The 6,857-nt window shown below is 30.5% G+C and overlaps 1 protein-coding gene across 1 annotated transcript in view; it reads left to right on the top strand.

Moving 5' to 3' along the window:
• acad11 (acyl-CoA dehydrogenase family, member 11) overlaps positions 1–6,857 on the top strand; it is a 96,194-nt gene that overhangs the window by 65,221 nt on the left and 24,116 nt on the right.

The following is a 6,857-nucleotide window of genomic DNA, read 5'->3' as shown; positions in this document are numbered from 1 at the left end:
ATTGAAAATGTAAAAAGGTAATTGTATTTTTCGTACTACTTGTACAACTTTCGTACTAATTGTGTTAATAACTTTTAAAAGAGAATACAACATTTGAGTGAACAATGTATGAAATTAAAATATATATAAATTTAAGATGAAAAATTTAAGATTACAAAGAGAGTTAATAACAGCAATACAATTTTGTGCATGGCACAGTCATTCTTAGATTAATATATTATATATTAGAATATGTTAGAATAATATACATGATATAGTGTGACTTAAGTAAAGATAGTTATGTAAAATATGTAATTTGCTGGGAAAGTTTGAAAATGCACCTGCAAAGTGCTTGAAAAGAGCTTGAATTTGATTTGGTGTAAGAATCCTGTTTTTAGCCTACATATGGTCCTTGTTTATTAAAAGTATATATTTTTTTTAAAAACCTTTTAATCAAAAACCTTTGATTAATTAGAAATATATACAAGTACATCCCTCACATATTTTTTAATTCACATTTTTATAAGAAGCTATACATTACATTTGTGCATATACATTAGATTAGTCAGTACTGAAGCCAAATCTGGAGCATATCTAACAAAATAGCTTACAATAACGATCCAAAAATGAGTACACACAAATGTGTATGTTATAGAAAAATATTAAATGCAAATTTAAAAAGGAGGAAAAATCAAGAGAAGCAAAAGAAAAAAAGAATTGTTGAAATTTTGTTGGTTGTAATTTGTAATATTTAGAATTTTTGTTGTATTTTAATTGTATTATCTATTAATTTCTAAATATATTTGGTGACTTAAATAATATTTAATATATACAGTCTAAGTCAGAATTATTACCTTTGATTTTTTTTTTTTTTTTTGAATATTTCTTAAATGATGTTTAACAGAGCAAGGAACTTTTCACAGTATGTCTGATAATATTTTTTTCTTCTGGAGAAAGTCTTATTTGTTTTATTTTGGCGAGAAGAAAAGCAGTTTTAATAATAATAATAATAATGATAATACTACTACTACTAATAATAATAATAATAATAATAATAATAAACATTTTAAGGTAAAAATTATTAGCCCCTTTAAAGTTTTTTTTATTTTAATAGTCTATAGAACAAACCATCATTATACTATAATGTGCCTAATTACCCTAACCTGCTTAGTTAACCTAATTAACCTAGTTCATCCTTCAAATGTTACTTTAAGCTGTATAGAAGTATCTTGAAAAATATTTATTAAAAATATTATTTACTGTCATCATGGCAAAGATAAAATTAATCAATTATTAAAAAATGAGTTATTAAAACTATTAGGTTTAGAAACAAAAATAATAAATGGAATGTAATAATTGTATTTTTTTTTTTAAGTAAACCGGATGACTTGAATTTTTATTATGAGAATGTCATTACAAAAAATTAAGCACAAGGATAAGAACATGGAATAAGCTCTTGTAAAATGGAAAACATTACTAAAAATAATCATTAACAGCGAGTTCCATTTACTCGGATTTCACACTTCAATGTGATTTAGAAAAAAGGATGTTGATGCAATAAAAAGGATTTATGCAGACAAATCATAAATGGATCAAGTAAACTACAGCTGTTTTATATTTATGTAGGTTGTAATTAGCCCTCACTTCTAAGAAAAAGAATAAAAGCCAAGTTCTGGAGCTTAAGCTGAACCATTTTCTAAACCTAGTTGATGCAATCAAGCATCATGAGTCATTAACATTGGTCTTGTAACTGCTCTTTAGTGCAACCATTTAATTTGTTTGTCTGGGATTTTTTTAAATAACTTTTTTTTTTCATTTTACCGTGAAGGAGAAATAAACAGGTTCTTGTCTGATTGGTGAAATTCTTTCTAGTAGATACTATGTACAAATCCTGTTATTTGATAGAGCACAGCATTCCAACGGCACCGCAAGTTTGTTTGTTTGATAAAGACTGGTCTTTATGGAATGCACCATGGAACTTACTGTCGCACGTTTGGCTGCATGCACAGGGACAACTTGCAGACATGAAAGAACAAGCCCTTTATATCACACCCTTAGAAACACAAGCTGTGTTTTCATTACAATACTGTAATTACTAAAGTAAGGGCAGTTGGTAGCACAAACATACACACCCACGCACAAAAACACAAACTGTACAGACTAGTGAGTAACTCTTCCTTAGGAAAAACAATATTCTTTCCAGAAATTGTATGGGTGTGTGTGTGTGTGTGTGTGTTTGTGAGAATCATGTGTGCATGTCAGTTCTGTAAGGAATTGTGGATTCTTTGTCTTGTCAATTGGCACAGAAGTACGTATCACAGTGTGTGCAGATGGGAGATTGCCTAATTCTGCATGTTTACATCATTCTGGTGTTAAACTAGTTGTGCATTTCTTTTACTTTATAAGCAAGCAACAATTATTTATTTGTTTGTTTATTTGTAAATTATGCATTATGGAAATATATACATTTCCAGAATCTAAACATTTGATTAAAACCAGGTTTAAAATGAATATTTTGTTAATATAGATACTTGCAACTGAAAAGACACAGGGATTGTCATTACAGTTAAATGCCTAAAAGCAATAATGAGGACAACCTGTTGAAGATGTTTTCGTTGCCAGGAAAGCAAAACCAGACTCCACTAAAATCTGTGGAACCACAGGAAATCTAAAGAACTCCCAGTTAGAGACATCTTAAAGAAAAACTATTGGAAGGTTTTTGTTTTTTTTTACTTCTTTTGGCACAGATGAAAGCATTCCCATCACTTCATACATTTTTTCATTACCTTTCTGGAGCTGTCAGTGGAGAGGCAGAAGTCTCTCAAATTTGAATAAAAATATATTTTTTGTTTATATTTACGTATATCTGTCCCCGTTTTTTTCCAGCGCATTTCTCAACATGGTTTTAATAAGTGATTTCTAATAACATGATTTACTGAAAGTGCATAATATTTTACTAGATCATTTTCAAGATACCAGTATTCTGTTTAAATTGTAATTTAGGGTGCTTTCACACCTGTGGATTGATTCTTTTGTGCCTAAACAGGAATTAAAATTGTTGCAATGTTGCACTTTGTTCTTGGTGGGGTTTGCCTTCACAAGGCAAAGTTTCTAAACAGACCAAAATAGCAAAAGCAAATCATGTGCGAGGAAACTCTCTGCACATTGGTCATAGTTTCATGGTTTATTTTGCATCCTTATTTTAATTTATGACGATGAGCAATAAGACATTATAAGCGAAAAGGTGCATTTTAATTTTGAATGGTGACACCCACAGATGTGACACCCACTACATAACTAAAAATAAATCAGAGGTAAAACTTTGTCATACATAGCCATTGGCTATAATGCATTATAGACTTTGCATTGTATAACGAAATAACAGATAAACCAAGACTGCTGTTTAGTCAATTTTCCTAACGAATAAACAGCTCTCATTAATCATTAATAAATTCACTTTCGTATTTGACATAAAACGCACATTTACCCGTAGGAATGACATCCCGCCTTACTCATAATTCTCTCTTCATATAGCCATATATGCTTATTGCAAATTCATACTACACATTTTTCACTATAATCCATCCGTTCCAGAGCTCATTTTAAATCGAGCCAAGACCACCTCATTTAGGCGATTTTGGACCAATTGTTTTTATGCAGATCCAAGCATGATTGCGGGTTGCACATATTTGCCAAACCAATCGCGCTAACTAGGGAAATGCGCTAGGTTCTGAAAAAAAGCCTAGGGGCTTTATTTTGACGGTCCATGTGCAAAATCCGAAGCGCAGGGCGCAAACGCATTCAGGGCGTGTCATAATCCATACTTTCTATCATAAGGACAGGAAAATCTGCTTTTCGCTGTGGCACATGGTCTAAAAGGGTTGGGTTTATTTTCTTAATGAGTTATAGGTGTGTTTTGAGAATAAACCAATCAGAGTCTCATCTCCCATTACCTTTAAGAGCCAGCTGCGTCGTGCCATAAGCGCATTTGCTATTTACAGAACGTAAAGTAAGTTTCGCTTTTGCTCTCGGGGATAGGGAAACCTTAACGCACTGACAACAATTAGCCTATAAATAATAAATTTCCTTTGTTAAGCTTAAAGATTTGTTTCAAAATTATTTTTAAATTCAGTTCTAATTTCCAGCAAACGAATAAATGAACAATAATAAAGAAGTGAGGTCAAAATACTGAGTTATTTCCAAATACACCTGCCATGACCAATATGGTCTAAAACCTGACAGGTGGACAAATCTAAGCTTGTTTTTAATAAAACAAATATAAATATGGATATAATAAATAATACTGCTAATAATAATAACATTATACAAAAGCAAATTGAATTAACTGAAAAAGCCTCTCGAAATGAAGAAAGTATGAAGGCAGGGGTTTTTAAATTCATGTAGTCTAGAAATTAATATGTTAATATTTTAATCATTTATATTTATATCCTATATATATATATATATATATATATATATATATATATATATATATATATATATATATATATATATATATATAAATAAGCGCAAATGCATTTGCTATTTAAACAGCGTGGCACAATGCCTTAAAATGACCCTTGCGGCGAGCTGAAAGTAGCAAATAACAATTGAGTTGCGCATTGCGCCACATTGCGCCGGGTGTAAGATAGGGCCCTAGGTGTTAAAGCATCCTAAGATGACTAATATTATACTTAGTCTTTTATTCTGGCCAAAATAAACAGGGTCCTATGTCCATATAAATCTACCCAATCTGTCTGACACCCAATCACCTGTAATCCATCTCAAATTATTATATTATTTTTAATATAACTTCTTTATTGCAAAGAGATACAATTCACAACAGCTCTTAGACATTTTACAGCATATTTGCCCAATTAAATTCCCTAATCAAAGAAAGAAAACTAAAGCAACACATCCCTATACATTATAGGTCTTAATCTGAATTCCTGCTGGGCCGCAGCTCTACACAGTTTTGCGCCAACCCTAATTAAACACAGCTGATCCAACTAATCAAGGTGATCAAGACTACTAGAGACTATTAAGCAGATGTGAGTCGGTGATTGAAGCAAAACTGTGCAGAGCTGCAGCCCTCCAGAAATGTAGTTTGAGACCACTGCTGTACATAATCTTCCACTAATGCAAAAGCTATTTACTAATGTAACTGGGCCATTAGAAAAATAATCTTAGTGTTTAGCCCTGTATACAGTCTTGAATTTCATTGATATTGGTCTTAAAACAGTCTTAAAAAGTCTTATTTTTGCTTTGCAGAAACCCCGATAAAACAAATAAGATTTTCTCCTAAAGAAAAAAATATTATGATTTTTTTTGCTCTTTTCTTTTTTATTATTTATTTATTTATTTATTTATTTATTTATTTATTTATTTAATATAAATATTTTTAAAAAGACAAAGAAAATAAAGAAATTCACAGGAGGATCACAGGAAATAACAAGTAATCAATCATATACTGTCATCATGGCAGACCAAAGAAAATATATTAGTTATTAGATATTAGTTATTAAAACAATTGTCTAAAAATGTAAAAAAAATCTTCCCTAATATTTGTGTGTTAAACTGTGTAAAAATATTTACCTGTGTATGTGCATATGTGTATGATTAGGATAATTTTAAAGCACATTTAAATAGCAGTTAAATGTGTATGTGCTTAGGTGCATTCTCCTCATTCTTTTCATGATTTATATAACATATGTGCACAGCTTTGGTTGACCCCTGTCTGTGTATGGTTTTGCACAATGTCGCTTGTTTATGTTTTTCAAAGCACAATATATATATATATATATATATATATATATATATATATATATATATATATATATATATATATATATATATATATATATATATATATATATATATATATATATATAAAATATATATATATATATATATATATATATATATATATATATATATATATATATATATATATATATATATAAAGAGAGAGAGAGAGAGAGAGAGAGAGAGAGAGAGAGAGAGATTTTTTGTATTTGAACTCAATGTGTATACAACAAATAATGCACAATGTTGCACTATTTTGCCTGCAGCCTCCTATCAGGGACAACACCTACATATACACACTTCACTGAGCTGTTACTCGATTTATCTGGGCAGTTTCATACTAATCTGGTATCCTTATGCGCTTGGTTATAATTCTGGACAATAAACAAAAAGATTGATTGTGGGACACACCCATCTGTCCCACAGATCACAGATTGGCCCCAGACTTGTATGTGCTTCACTTTACTGTGAATTATTGCAGCTTTGAGTCATTATGTATGTTACGGCGGTCTGTGAATAATTTTAGTTTTAATGGCTTTAAGCATTTCATGTGTTTGTGTGTAAGTGTATGCACATGCTAGCGACTACAATCCATTCACTTTACACATGCACTCGAGAGCTCCCTCATGAGGAGACCACATTGACAAAAATAACTAACTGGCTAAATAACTGAATACTTGTACATAGTGACATAGTGGTGTAACTGATCACAAATCTTACAGTTCGGATCACACTATGGTTTTTGAGACACGGATCAGATCATTTTTTGGATCAGCAAAAAAGGGAGGAGACGAACGTTATTTGCTTTCCATTTATACAAAAAAATTACTGCAAAAAACAGTGGTTTAACAAACAGAACTTAGAACCTGTAATTGTATTAAAAGTAAAAATCAAGAAATAACCAGCTGAAAATAAGGAAAATATTCTATACGAAAAGTTATCTTTGCTACTGTTACTGATAATGCTAAATATAGAAAAATAACACCTTGTACAACATATCATATTTATTTTCAATTAATGATTCAACAATTCACACCTAAAACTTCATATCATTTTTGAAAACCTGTTTAGTG

The sequence above is a fragment of the Danio rerio genome, chromosome 24 (genome assembly GCF_049306965.1).
Source record: "Danio rerio strain Tuebingen ecotype United States chromosome 24, GRCz12tu, whole genome shotgun sequence".
NCBI lineage: Eukaryota > Metazoa > Chordata > Actinopteri > Cypriniformes > Danionidae > Danio > Danio rerio.
Note: the sequence above shows the minus strand (reverse complement) of the source record. Positions and strands in the feature narration are given on the sequence as shown.